The sequence below is a fragment of the Cibotium barometz genome, chromosome 9 (genome assembly GCF_041138505.1).
Source record: "Cibotium barometz isolate CiBa-2024 chromosome 9, ASM4113850v1, whole genome shotgun sequence".
Lineage (NCBI taxonomy): Eukaryota > Viridiplantae > Streptophyta > Polypodiopsida > Cyatheales > Cibotiaceae > Cibotium > Cibotium barometz.
Window position 1 is genome coordinate 55,611,503 of NC_141054.1, and position 16,117 is coordinate 55,627,619.

A 16,117-nucleotide genomic window follows, 5' to 3' on the forward strand; every position below is an offset into this window, starting at 1 on the left:
CTCTCATATCACTCTGTATCCTGACATCATCTAGCAACTTTTTCAACCACATAGCCTCACATGCAGCTATGGCTGCTCCACGATACTCTGCCTCTGTGGTAGATAAAGCAACTGTAGGTTGCTTTTTACTGCTCCAACTCACAGCTCCACTACCAAGGCTGAAAACATAGCCACTGGTAGATCTCCTGTCATATGCACTACCGGCCCAATCTGCATCTGTATATCCATAGACATGCATGTCTTTTCCTGCCTCATAGAAAAGACCATAATGCACGGTAGTTTTGACATATCTCAGAATCCGTCTCACAGCATCCAAGTGAGGTTTACGAGGACTCTGCATAAACTGACTCACCAAACCAACTGCATAACTGAGGTCTGGCCTCGTAATGGTCATGTAGATAAGGCTACCAACCATTTGTCTGTACATGGTGATATCATCAAGCTCATCACCCAAATCAGCCCTAAGCTTCATGTTTTGCTCTAATGGTGTCAACATTGGTTTGCATGCTGTCATACCATACTTTGCCAGCATGTCAAGTGCATATTGCCTTTGCACCAACCATATACCCTGGCTTGTTCTAATCACCTCAATGCCAAGAAAGAACCTTAAATCTCCAAGGTCTTTCATATCAAACTCTTTGCATAAAGAGGCCTTAACCTCATCAATGCCTTTCCCACAATCACCTGTGATAATCAAATCATCAACATAAATGACTATCATCACGATACCATCATGTGTCTTCTTCACATAAAGTGAAGAATCTGCATTTCCAACCACAAATCCAATACTGACAAGATATCTGCTGATCTTGTCACTCCAAGCACGAGGTGCTTGCTTCAAACCATAGAGTGCTTTCTTTAACCTGCAAACAAAAGTCGGATATTTTGGATGTACATAACCTTCGGGCTGTTCCATGTACACCTCTTCTTGTAGTTCACCATTCAAAAAAGCATTCTTTACATCCATTTGATGTAAGGCCCAACCTTTTTGTGCTGCTAGTGCAATGATAGACCTCACTGTAGCCATCTTAGCCACTGGGCTGAAAGTTTCATCATAATCAAGACCATAAGTTTGTGCATACCCTTTAGCGACCAGCCTTGCCTTATGTCTCTCTAGGCTGCCATCTGACTTGCACTTTACCTTATACACCCATTTGCAGCCAATTGCATTCTTTCCTTGAGGTAACTCAGCCAATTCCCATGTATCATTTTTGTCCAAAGCATCCATCTCTTCATCCATGGCTTTCTGCCATACATGCTCGCCAATAGCCTCTGTATAGCATGTAGGTTCCACATGCTTTACCATAGATGTCATGTATGCATAGTGCATAGCAAAATCTCTATATGTCAATCTTTCCACTGGATATCTGACTCTCTGGGATCTCCGCAATGCATGCGGGTCACTCTGTACACCTGTAACTCTAGCATGTGGTGGCACATATTTGTCCTGCCGAGCACCAGGTGTGCGTACAACAGGTATTCCGAGCTCCTCATCCAAACTTTCTGAACTAGAGGACTCATAGCCTGTGATCCCAATTCCTTCAACTTTCTTCTTGCCTTTATCCATAGCACTACTCCCAGTGCTCACACTCTCATGCCTCAAACGTCCTGACCATGGACGTACACTGCTACTACTCTCAGCTTCTGCTGCTGGCCCAGACATAGTAGTAGAGCTAGAACTTGCTTGTGATGGCAAGTTCACAGGTACATTAGTCTCAAGTGTGTCAATGACTCCCTCATCTCTTGCTTTGTACCAACTAGCAAGCTCATCAAACACTACATCACGTGAGATGACTACTTGTCTAGTTTGAGGGTTATAACATTTGTAAGCCTTTCGATCCTGTGCATATCCAACAAATACACATTTCTCTGCCTTAGGATCCAACTTCCGTCTTCTTTCATCAGGCACATGAACATAAGCTACACATCCAAAGACTTTCAGATGTCCAATATCTGGCCTGTAACCTGTAAGCCGCATCTCTGGCGTGCTTCCATGAATGGCTGCTGTAGGTGTTTTGTTCAGGATATACACTGCCGTAGCACATGCTTCTACCCAATAGTAATCTGGCATGCTCTTTTCATTGAGCATTGCCCTTGCCACTTCACATATGACTCGATTCTTTCTCTCAGCCACACCATTCTGCTGAGGTGTATACCTGCATGTCAACTGTCTCCTTATCCCATGCTTCCGCAAGAAATGCTCAAAAGCTTTTGAGGTGTATTCACCACCTCCATCTGTTCTCAGACACTTAATCCAACAGCCATATTGTTTTTCTACAAGAGCTTTGAAATCCATGAATTTTTCTAGCAGTTCACTCTTCTCGCTCAAAAAATATATCCATGTCATCCTGCTGAAGTCATCTATAAATGTCACATAGTATAGACTTCCTTTGATAGATGGGTTTTGTGCTGGGCCCCATACATCACTGTGCACTATCTTAAGTGGTCTATTACTCATGTTTCCTTCTCTAGGAAACCTCAACCTTGCCTGCTTTCCAAACTGACAGGCTTCACAAACATGCATATGTCCATCATATTTGAATCGAGGCAATCCACTGACAATGCCTCTTGTTTGCATGTTCTTTAATCTCTGTATATTGACATGCCCAATCCTCTTGTGCCACATGTCAATGTCCTGCACAATCCCATTGCTCTTTGAAAACATGGCTGAGCTCAATTCTGGTATGCCTGCATCCAATTTGAACAACCTTCCTTCCTTCTTGCCCTTGGCAATCAATCTACAGCCATGCTTAAAATCTTCCACAAAACAGCCTTTCTCATTGAATCTGACTTGTAGTCCCTGCTCAACCATTTGTCCTACTGATGCCAAACTCTTTGTGATGGATGGTACATATAACACTTCTGACATATTCTTCACATTTCCATCATGCATCCTCAAAGGCACACTGCCAACATGTGTTATAAGATGCTGAGTATCATCTCCTGTGACCACATAACCATTTGTATCCAATGGTTGCATCTTCTCAAACCACTCCCCATGACATGTCATGTGGTTTGAGGCACCTGAATCCATATACCATGACTCATCTCCTGCATTCTGAGAATCCATTGTCCCCATAACATGCTTCATTGCAAAAAGATGATTCGAACTCCCATCATTGTTACTGGTAGATGCATAATTTCCATGTTGAGGTCTTCCATTCCTCATATCATTCTGCTTTTTGTAACAATCTTTTGCCATATGTCCAAGTTTGCCACAATAGTGACATTCAATCCCATTCAAATTTTGTTGAGGACCTTGCCATCGTCCTCTACCACGAGCACCTATTCCAAATCTCCCCCTATGGGATTGAAATCCACGACCTCCATGTGATCCAAATGATGACTGTGAATTCTGAAAATTCTGATTTGATTGTGGTTGAGTAGACCTGTCATTCCAACCACGTCCTCCACGGCCTCGAGGGGTAAATCTCCCCCTGCCTCGAAAGCCTCTAGATGAGTAAAAAGCCTGATTCCTTGCATGCTCATCATTGCTTGATGAGGATGCACCACCTGTAACACTCAGACCACCAAGGCCAAGCTTCAATTCTTCCACAATGAGCAATGACACAAGCTCATTAAAGTCTGGCATTCCTCCCAACCTTACTGAGATGGAAGTGTCAAAAGATTTGTACTCTTTGCCTAAACCACGCAATGTGAGAGCAACCAAATCATCATCATCCATCGGGGCATGGATTGATGACAAGGAATCAGCATAACCCTTGATTTCCTGAACATACTCATGTATACTCCTATTCCTTCGTGTTACACTGTGAATCTGTTGCTTTAGTTGTATCTTCCTTGCACCAGTGTCTGTCTCATACATTCGGCACAATATACCCCATGCTTCTTTCGGTGTATCTGCATCTTGGATGTGAATAAGCAAGGCATCTGTTACACATATGGAAAAATAATGCAACACCTTTGAAGACCGCTCTACCCATTGCTTGTGAGCCAGTAACTGAGCATTATTTGGTTGAGGAGGTAGATATGGCTCCGGGTCTTCCTCCGAGACGAGACTCCATAAACCTTTGCCTTTCAAAAAACTCTTCATTCGAAACTTCCACACTTGAAAGTTAGTGCGATCAAGCTTCTCTCCAACAATCTGTATTGGACCATCTCCCATTGTTGCAAAAAAATTGTAGTAGATGTACCCCGTCGATCACAATGTATGAAGTACTTGTAATGCTCCAAATCTCTCCAAATCACATCAAATGCTTGGAAATTGTGTGCATTTACATCCCACAATGATTCATCAACAATGTACACTCGATCAAAGTTGAAACCAAATGATACTCCTTCACAAAAAAATTTCTGGTTTTTTTCTCGCCAGTAACCAGTCAAGATTATGCTCTAAATCCTTCAAATCTTGTCCAAATTCAATGATTCAACTTGCATTGGCTTCCCAACACATTGCTCCAACATATCCTAGAAGGGTTTGATCCAATTCTTCAAGGAGAATGAGAACCACCAATTTTTGTAGCTTCTGGTTTACCTTTTTCTGCATCTGTCAGGTACCACCTCTCACTAAAAATGCTCTAGCTCCTTCAAATCTTCTCCAAATCCAAAACTTTTTGATTCAAAAGTTTAGCAACTCATAGGACTCTACTTGTACTAGAGGAATTAGACCAATTTGATATAGACAAGGATTAATGCCTTGATTAAAAATGCTCTGTTTCTGGACAGACTTTCTGCAAACCTGCACACCTCTGATAAATCACTTCAATGAGCTCCAAATACATGAAATGAGCTGCAACCAAGCATCACAAGACCTTAGAAATGTCTTTGCTAAACTCCCCAAGCTTTAAAGCATTCACTTTGGTGACCAAATGAGGAAATTAGATCAAAATCTTTGCAAACTGTCCAAGTATCTGCATCAGCATGCGCCGCCTGCTCCAGGAGCTCTAGGAGAGAGGGGAAATCACAATTGAAGTGACAAGCTTCTTAGCAATGACCTAAACTACCTTGCTCTTGAAGGTTTTAGCTCAATTTTGCCTCTAGCTCCTGCAATTGATCCTCCACGGGGGGTATGTCCACTGTTTTTGTGAAAAACCAGAAACTTTTACATAAATCCACTTTCACTTGATTTTGCTCAAATCTGTATGCATCAATCTGCTTCAAGATTCTGTATGTTGCTTGTGCCCACTTTGTTAATACATTTGCAAGCCCAAATACACGTGCCTTTGTGTGTACATTTGCCAGGAGTACATTCACTTCAAGCTTTCCATGAAAGCTTTAGAGAAAAAACCAGAAATTTGCACTTGCTTTATGCACTTCAATCTTCACTGAACTTGCTCTTTGGCACCTGCAATCCGCAGAGGGGGTCTTGCTATACTTACCAATGGTCCTTAGCTCTCAGCAGATCTGATGCCGGTGTGTGCTCCACAGCTTTCTTTTGCTCCACAGCTTCAATGGCTTCCTTCACAGCTTTTTCTTCTTCTTCCCTCTTCTCTCACTCACTCTCACAACTCAGCTAATGAGCTCTTGGCTCTGATACCATGATAAAAAACAGAAGCAGGAGGCAGCACACACAAGGGAAGCAAACCCTAATCCATATCCATCAACCATAAAGAAGGAGAGAAGCCATAGTCACCATCTCTCTCACACACACAAAAGGGAACACAACATAGTGTTATGTCCACACTACAAAGTAAACCTAATGTAATGTCCACACCACACATGACCAGCTGGACGCGGTCATAAACACACCACACGATATCTATCTACCATACTATCACTCTGTCAGCACCCATGTCCTATCCTCCAGCTGTATATGAGCTTGACATTTCAACAAAACATATGGACATACTCCACACAAAACCGTGTACCCTAGTTCTCTTCCATCATTGAGAAAATGCGGCTCGAATAGGGCACTTCGACTAGTTTGGATTTTTGGAACAAGGCAACACTGCTAGTCCCAATCTCCTGCCTTCCACACTCCCACCAACTACAAAACTGATACGATAGGATGTGAATGGATGTGATAAGATGTAAATAGGATGTGATAAGATGTGATGTAATGAGAATGGATGTGGATGTGAATGATGAGATGAGAATGAGATGAGAGGATATGTGAAAGGGTGAGATGGGAAGTACATGGATGTGGATGTGGATGTGGATGTGTATGTGAAAGAATGTGATGTAAATGGATGTGGATGTGTATGTGAAAGAATGTGATGTAAATGGATGTGGATGTGTATGTGAAAGAATGGATGTGGATGTGTATGGGAAAGAATATGATGTAAATGGATGAGGATGTGCATGTCAAAGAATGTGATGTAAATGAATGTGGATATGTATGTAAAAGAAGTGATATAAATGAATGTGGATGTGGATGTGGATGTGAAAGGATGTGATGTGATGCAAATGGATGTGAATGAGAATGTGGATGTGAAAGGATGTGGTGTGATGTAAATGGATGTGAATGTGGATGTAGATAAGATGTGATGTGATGTAAAGGGAAGTGGATGTAGATAAGATGTGATGTGATGTAAAGGGAAGTGGATGTGAATGTGATGTGGATGTGGATGAGATGTGATGTGATGAAAGGGATGTGGACGTGAATGTGATGTGGATGTGGATGAGATGTGATGTGATGTAAAGAGATGTGATGTGACGTGAATATATGTGGATGTGAAATGATAGATGTGAATGTATGAATAGATGTGAGTAATCGTACATGTGAATGATTAGATGGATATGAATGAATGTGATGGAGGTGAATGAATGATATGGGATGTGAATGGATGAGATGTGATGTGATGTGAATCGGGATGTGAGTGAATGAGATGTGATGTGAAATGGATGTGATGAGATGTGATGTAAATTGGGATAGATGTGAATGGATGATATGTGATGTGAATGAATGTGATGTGATGTGATTCGAAATGGGATAGATGTGAATGAATATGATGTGATGAGATGTGGATATGGTGGGTAGATGCAAGTGGATGAGATCTGATAAGGATAAATGAGGAAAGATTTGATGAGATGAAAAATGATGTGATTGGAAATATGATGTGATGAGATGTGGATATGGGTAGATGCGAGTGGATGAGATCTGATGCGAGTGGATAAGGATAAATGAGGAAAGATTTGATGAGATGAAAAATGATGTGATTGGGAATATGATGTGATGAGATGTGGATATGGGTAGATGCGAGTGGATGAGATCTGATGAGGATAAATGAGAAAAGATTTGATGAGATGGAAAATGATGTGATTGGATGAGAATGGGAATACATATGAAATGGATGTGATTGGATATGGGTAGATGTGATTGGATGAGAATGGGAATACATATGAAATGGATGTGGATTGATGTGGAATTTATGACCTGTTTTTAAATGACGGTTTTATGTCAAGAATGCTGGGGAAGCATTTTGACCGTCTTGTGAATGAGGTCGTGGGTGGAGACCTAACTGATAAAGTTGCAACAGCTGACGGAGAGTCAACGGAGGACATCTCGTGTAGCAAGGTCGACCGAGGTCTTGACCAACCTCGGTTCGATTTAAATGGTGAGCTTCCGCTACTACTGTGGATGAGGGACCAAGGAAGTGGCCTATGAGTGAAGCGCTAGGTGACCTGTGCGAAGGATCCTAGAGGGTGCTGACCATACGGTGCTCGAGCTCTGGGTCACTGAAGATACCCACACGTGCGTCAGGAAAGATATTGGAACAAGGAGTAAGAGTTGTTTTCTGAATTCGGGCATGGATCTGGTTGATTGACCTTGCTGGTCCTCAACAACGGATGAGTCCATTTGTCTTTTATATGGATCTATTGGTTGATCTTGCTGATCTTCAACGGAGATTTCATCTGGATTTTTATAAGTGAATATATTACCGGGTACTATGAGCTAGGAACTATCGAAAAGGCCCCTGAGGAGTGGATAGGTGGTGGTGAGCGTTCTGGTTACCAGAGATGCCACACGTATATTGATGAAGGAATGATTAGAAATGAGAATTCAACCGTATATTTTGGAGGATTATGTGATCAGTGATATTATGGTTTCATTAAAAGATTATTTTAAAGGCAGTTGAATATGTGAAACAAGTAATTTCATATTCGGTGTGTAAGTGGTGTGACTATCTTGAAATTTGCATGAAGCGCCGGCTAGGGGGCCTGGGAACTCTTTTCCCTGGTACCCGGGACAAAACCTAACCAAATTCTTAAATGGATACCATCACTACAGTTGTTGGGCCGTTGGCTAACCCACGGGACTCGATGGGGTTAGGCTGGACTCATGGATCCCTAAATGAGACTCAATTCTGTTATGGTACGATAGACAAAGTAAATCTCAGATAGTCCTTATTCTATGGAAAAGAATCAACGGCTGTGCCTCTCGATGAGGAAAAAAGCATTGGTCTCTATGATCCAAGTGCGAGTTTCTTCCTTGATCTGACCAAGTGACTTACAGACTCGGTTGGATCAGTTTGGTCAGTGATGATGACCTTGACTACGCTAGAGAAAAAATACCCTAGAAGAATCGCACGTGCTTTCCGGGCGAGGGAAGTTTTTTCGGGTTCGGTTTTGGAAGAACCGAGGGAATAGTCTCTTGTCCAGATATCCATGGGCGAGGCCCCGAGTGAGGGACTCTACCCCACGCAAGAAGTGCTACTTCCGTTGCTAGCATCCCCGAATTCGTTGCGCGGAGGGGGCAAGGATCGTTCAACTGGTATCAGAGCGAATTGGCTAAAGTGGATCAACCGAGAAGCCAAAAATGTTAAATATTTATGAAATAGTAGTAAAAGGTTGTAATTGTGTGATGAAATTCATACAACTTGATATTCAGAATGAAGATTCATAAATAGGTAATTGGGTCTTCAGATGAAGTACTGCTATTGTATGGAATCCCTGGCTTGCTTGAGGCCTAGACATGATGGTATTTACCTTTAAATTCTAAGGACCGTGACTACCCATATATACCGAGGGTATAACTACAGCTCTTTACTGGTAGTATATACAAGTAAATCTAAGACCTTGAAATTATAAGCAAAAATGCTATCCAGATGATGAATTCGAATGCTGGTTGATATGATTTTAAAATTCTGGTTGAGAATTGATGAGTTGATTTAGATTCTGATTGAAAAATGATGATTCCTAAATTTTGGTTGAAAGGTGATAAGTTGAACAAAATCACAATGAGGATGAATGGGACGAATCCCAGTAATGATGTCGATAATGACTTCAGTAAATCACTACGAGATTAGTGGACGAAAAAATCCCAGTAATGATGTCGATAATGACTTCAGCAAATCACTATGAGATTAGTGGATTGTGCTGACAGATTGCTGTTGTTGACCTTTGACCCGGTGGCTCAAATTAAGGGATGACAAATTGAGAACCTGTATAACTAAAATTCCCGTGGAGGAATGCTCAAATGGAATTTTTGGTCTAATGGACCATTATTGTGTTAAGGATATGAATGATATATTATGAATGAATTGTTATCTGATAATAAGTTCTATATGAAGGGATCTTTATCCCAAGATTCTGTTGGGCTGACCAGACTATAAGGAACCCTAGAATCAGTTGGATCTTAAGGGAAAGAGTTATCCTCCAGCAGCTACGAGATGAGGATGTTTCACGTTTTTTAAGTGGGAAAGGATGTAAGATTTCTCCCTCCAGCTTAGTTGGGGAAGAGCCATAAGGGAAAGGCCTTGTGAGAACAATGGATGTAGCATTGCGTGAGAAGATCAATAAATTTTGCATCTTAAATGCTATGGAGAAATGGATCGAGAGATATAACTTGGTGAAGGCTGAAAGAGACCAAGCTCATTTGAGTTTAAGAAGGAGTCAAACAACCCGCACACTACCATACACCCCACGCACTTCTTCCAAACTTTCCTTCTAATAAATGGCTCGAGCAAACCATACTACAAGCTAAACGTAATGGTGAATCAATAAGTGATGAGGAGGAGGAGCTTGCATATGGTTGTGATTTTCATGTATTTTTGTTAGAGATATCTACGCATTGTCTTTTATGTTGTGCTTTCGTGAATTTATACAATAAAAGTACTTATTTATTGTGCTTGTAGTATTGTAAGTTTGGGGCAATTTGGTCACGCCGCGGACGTCACTTTCGAGTAGAAGGAATAGATAAAAAGAGAACAACATTTGATTGTGGTGTGAAGGCTAATTTCATGCAAGAAAGTGGTTCAAGTGCAAGTGATGGCAATACTGAAGTAGGCATGCTAGATTATTATGGAACAATCCAAGATATTATCAAGGTTGGACTCAGAAAGTTTGATATGTTTATTTTTTATGTGAAATGGTTCAAGTTGGTAACTCAAGGGGCGCAAGTAACTGTACGCAAAGACAAGTGTGGATTTCTTCAAGTAGACCGCACAAAGATATGGACTAACCAAAGGGACACATTTGTGCTACCTTCTTTATCCTGTTTTGGCCTGGAGAGAGAAAATGTCTAGAGGTAGTCCATTATTGAGATATTTTTGGATATAAAAATCCTCCTAGTGTCTAAAATGGTTTCCCTTGAAACAGAAATTTGAAAAGAACTTTCCAATGTGCAATTGGAAAGTTTCCAATGTGCAATTGGAATTAATTAAAAATATGTATAAAGGACCTTAGCCTAAGGGTCTAGATTTTCAAAAAAATTTGGATTATAGTCCAATTAAGGTTCCTATATGGACCAATAGAATCAATCCAAGTGTGGGGAGGAGATAAATCCAATTTATAAAAGAAAAATACCCAAAAAATGAGTAAATGCCCACATAAGATGAAGAGTTGACTGAGTACAAGGTTTATTAGTAAAAAACTATGAGATATTACAAAAAAATGAGATATTTTGGGTATAATGATACATTTTTGACACCTTGGTAAGGAGAAGGGGGAACTTCAAGGAGGCGCCTATTTCACACATGTGGTGGAGTTTTTAACTCAAAAATATTGTGATATTTTTATCTCTCCTCTCTCCTGGATCAAACCAAATCAAAAGGAAGCCAAACTAGGTCAAAATCTTGTCCAAATTCAGCTAGACTGAACCTGGAAAATTCTAGAACCTAGTTGGACTTGGTTAGAGGCCTCCCTCACCTATAAATAGACCCTTGGTCCTTTGTAAAAAAATCTGTGAGCTATACCATGCCAGTATTATACTAAAATAATGATATTTTCTATTATCCTCTAAAAATCCTCTACAAATTGGAGAGATTGGAGCTTCTCTCTCTCTTCAACCTTCCTTGGAGTCTTCATCAACATACTAAACCAATTGATTGGTCGGGGGCCTCTCCTCCTTAGACTAAAGAATCAAGCAAAATAAGAGGTAAAATGTGACTTTATGGTCTTTTTCTTAATCTCTAAATGTTTCTCACTTCTCAACCCCTCTCAAGCTTGAGAAGTATTCAATTGAATGGCTCTTTAATGCAATTGAAGCTCTCTAATGAATTTTAGTGATAAAGTTTTCATTTATGCTTAAATTAAAATATTTTTTAAGCATATCTCTCTCTCCCCCAAAGAATGGTCATTCCTATGACCAATTCTATATTCAAATGATGCTTTTCATGAAGTAGTTCTCAAATCTAAAAGTAATTTCTATGCTTGTCAAATTAGAGGCCAAAGAAGTGGCTTTTTGATGCTTTCATGCTACTTAAATTATGAAAAACCTAGGAATCAAGTCCATAATTAGATATTGATCCAAATGGTAGTTATTCTATCATATTGTATTACTAATTTTTATGCTTTTCAAAATTATTGATAATTATTATAGTAAGCAGAGCTATGGCAAAATTTCTGGTTGGAAAATTTACACATAAATCATTTTCATACATAATATGAAAAGAGGACTTCCTACCATATTCTAGGATTGGTCATCCTAGGTTGATTGAATAATTCTCATCATAACCATGGAAAATTTAATTTTTAATACTTATGGATAAATAGTTAATTAGGAAAAAAGAGAAATTTCTAGTAATTCATTTTTTATGATAAAAGTGAAATTCCCATGACAATGGAAGTCCATGTATTCCAATGGAGAAAGAGAAAAATTGGAATACCAACATAATGGATATTTTATTAAAGAAGAATTTTAGTTAAATTTAGTTTTATGCATAAATGAATTTAAATGATGAAAGAGGAATTCTCACCATATTTGGAATTCAATCATTTAAATGAAAAAAGTGAAATTCCTAGCATATCAAAATTAATGGATATTTTATTTAAATTCAAAGATGAATTTTAGATAAATTTATTTTATCTATGAGAAATATTTAAATGATAAAAGAGGAATTCCTATGACATTTGGAATTCAATCATTTAGATGGGAAAAGAGAAATCCCTAGCATATTCGAATTAATGGATATTTTATTTAAATTCAAAGATGAATTTTAGATAAATTTTTTTTTATCTATGACAAATATTTAAATGATAAAAGAGGAATTCCTATGACATTTGGAATTCGATCATTTAGATGGGAAAAGAGAAATTCCTAGCATATTAGAATTAATGGATATTTTATTTAAATTCAAAGATGAGTTTTAGATAAATTTATTTTATCTATGAGAAATATTTAAATGATAAAAGAGGAATTCCTATGACATTTGGAATTCAATCATTCAAATGGGAAAAGAGAAATTCCTAGCATAATGGGTAATTTATTTTAGATGAATTTATTTTTTGAGAAATATTTGATGGTAAAAGAGGAATTCCCATGACATTGGAATGCAAATAATTAAATACAAAAAAAAAAGAAATTCCCATGGTATTTGAGATCCAAGAAATTAAATGGAAAGAAGAGGAATTTTTAGTATAATTCAATTTATGATTATTCATCAAAAGTGGAAATATGGGTAGAATTGATTTTTATAAATCCCATTAATTCTTTTATTCAAAAGAGTAATATTGAATATAATTCAAGTGAGGAATTGAGAAGGAATATGGAAATAGTCGTCGCTCGAGAAAAAGAACCTTTATTTAGGCCAAGCAATTGGTAGAAATTTAGAGAAAGTCCCGTTATCGGTATCAAAGTAGTAAAAACTACTAAATGGGAATAGGATGTGGAACGGATGTGATAAGATGTGATATGATGTGATGAGATGGAAAACGATGTGATTGGATGAGAATGGGAATACATATGAAATGGATGTGGATTGATGTGGAATGTGGAAAGACGAGAGTTCGTTATAGAAATTGTATTTATGACCTGTTTTTAAATGACTGTTTTATGTCAAGAATGCTAGGGAAGCATTTTGACCGTCTTGTGAATGAGGTCGTGGAGACCTAACTGATAAAGTTGCAAGAGCTAACGGAGAGTCCGGGTAGCAAGGTTGGCTAAGGTCTTGACTAGCCTCGGTTCGATTTAAATGGTGAGCTTCCGGTACGGTGGATGAGGGACCAAGGAAGCGGCCTATGAGTGAAGCGCTAGGTGACCTGCGAAGGATCCTAGAGGGTGCTGACCGTACAGTGCTCGGGCTCTGGGTCGCCAAAGATACCCACACGTATGTTGGGGAAGATATTGGAACAAGGAGTAAGAGTTGTTTTCTGAATTCGGGCATGGATTTGGTTGATTGACCTTGCTGGTCCTCAACAGATGAGTCCATGGCTCTTTTATATGGATCTGTTGGTTGATCTTGTTGATCTTCAACGGAGATTCCATCTGGATTTTTATAAGTGAATATATTACCGGGTACTATGAGCTAGGAACTATCAAAAAGGCCCTTGAGTGGACAGGTGGTGAGCGTTCTGGTTTTACCAGTGATGCCATACGTATACCGATGAAGGAATGATTGAAAATGAGAATTCAACCGAATATTTTGGAGGATTATGATTAGTGATATTATGGTTTCATTAAAAGATTGTTTTAAAGTCACTTGAATATGTGAAACAGGCAATTTCATATTGGGTGTGTTGTGACTATCTTGAAATTTGCATGAAGCGCCGGCTAGGGGGCCTCGGAACTCTTTTTCGTGGTACCCAAGACAAAACCTAATCAAATTCTTAAATGGATCCCATCACTACAGTTATTGGGAGGTTGGCTAACCCATGGGACTCTGGAAGACACAAGCATGCTCTTGTGAAAGACATGGCTAGCGGGGCGAAAGGAATGGGCATGTCTTGAGAAGAAAATGGGCATGGCTTGAGGAGGAAACGGGCGTGGCTTGAGGAGGACACAGGCGTACGCTTGGAATGGTATGGGTATATGCTTCTTGGGTTAGTTAATTGTGCAAGGTAGAAGTGTCTTCTGATAGCCACCCTCTGATATTTCCCTGATAGTACATCAGTACCCAATTTGTACCCCTTTTTAATTCCCTTTATACCTTGTAAATGCAATTTATTCCCGTTAATTGCCCTCTACTCATATTAATGAAATAGATTCTAAAGGATTTTCCTAGGAGAAAGATACAGGTGTGGCAAAGGTGACACTGAGAAGGGTATGGCCGCACTCTTCTCAGAAAACAGATAGAGTCCAAAATGCGCTTCTCCTCCTCCTCCCCTAATTTCTAAGGTTTTGGGTCCTTCCTTGATGATTTTTTATGTTTTTTCTTTTTGTGGGTAGCTAGCGCTAATCTCTAGCTACCCAATGATACCTAGAATGCTTGCAGCTTACTAAAAACTATTACTTAAGACTAATTAAGAGATTAAGCTAATTGTGCAAAGTTTGACAAATGTTGAAGAAAACAAAAATTCATGAACTTTAAGAGAAAAGTTTAGGCACTTACTTATGTCTCCCGCTTCCAGTGAAGACTCCCAAGCTCCTTATGCTCCATTGAACTCCATGATTGAAGTAGACAAGATAAAACAATAAACAAATCAAACATACAACCACCGGTGGATTTGCACTCTAGAGAGGCTATGCAAGTGATAGACGGTGGAGGACCCTAAGCTAAATGCCCATCCTCGGCAGCGTCAAAGATGTTAACCAAATCAACGTGCTACCTTGCACAAGAGAGGGAGAGAAGAAGAGAAAGATGCCATGCAAGGGTCGGTTCAGAAACTAGCACTTAGCCAACCCTAATGAGGGTTAACTCCCCTGTGTGAGGCCACTCTAGGGGCTCACTCCACCTCCACTTGTGTCACTCAAATGGAGCTTCCATAAGCTAGGTAGAGAGCAAAGAGGGAGGGAGCTATGGAAAGCTCTACCTCTACTCCATGATGCCAATGTGTATGTAAGAGGGATCTTGAGCAAGAGACAAAAAGAGGGGGGAGAGAAGACAAGGCAAGAATCATCTCCTACATGCACACACCACAATCAAGAAAGCATGCATCAATCAATACAAGCCTCCCACCATAGCCACAAGAGAGAGAGAGAGAGAGAGAGAGAGAGAGAGAGAGAGAGAAGGCAAGACTCAATTGTGATAATGGGATTTTTTCACTTCATATTTCATAAATCACTTATATACATGAGCTCTCTTTTTACAATGGTCGGCTGCCCATTTATCATTGGGGGCAAAAAACTAACTTCCTAGCTCTATGTGCATTACACAAGTCATAAGCTCAGTCATCCCATATATCTTTTTCATTAACAATGGATTACAAGATGCGTAAAAATGGATTACAAGAAGCGTAACCACGCTTGAAAAATGATGTTAACCAGTGTGGTTAACAACTTAGTGTAGATGTTCCAGACCAACATAAAGGCAAGGAAACTGCAACTAAAATAAGAGCTACATACTGTGGAGACAAAAAGCATGTCTATAAATGAGTATGCTTTAAAGATCAAGGTTGAATATCTTGGGTCTATTAATGTATTGGTAGAAGACGATGATTTAATTAGAATCTGTCTAAATGGGCTTGGTAAAGAGTACAACCATTCAAGACCTCCATTCAGCTAGGGAGAATGTTCCCAACTTTTGGGACTTAGTGTCTATGCTGATCATAGAAGAAAAGTCTTTGGGTGAGGACTCTTCTTCACAAAGCAAGAACACATAAGAACGTGCCTTCTAATCCAATTGAGGTAGAGGCAGAGGTAGAGGTCGTGGTTGAGGTGGCCAAGGACGTGGTGAGTTGACATGGAAACCAAAATTATGGAAAATAATAGTTCAATGAGTCACAGAAGGAATCATACACAGGTGGAAGAGGCTAGTATCAAGGTAGGGGGATCCAAAGAGGTCGTAGCAAAACAGGCAAGCAAAACAGGCAACAGTTTGGAACAGGTTCCAGGGATTAC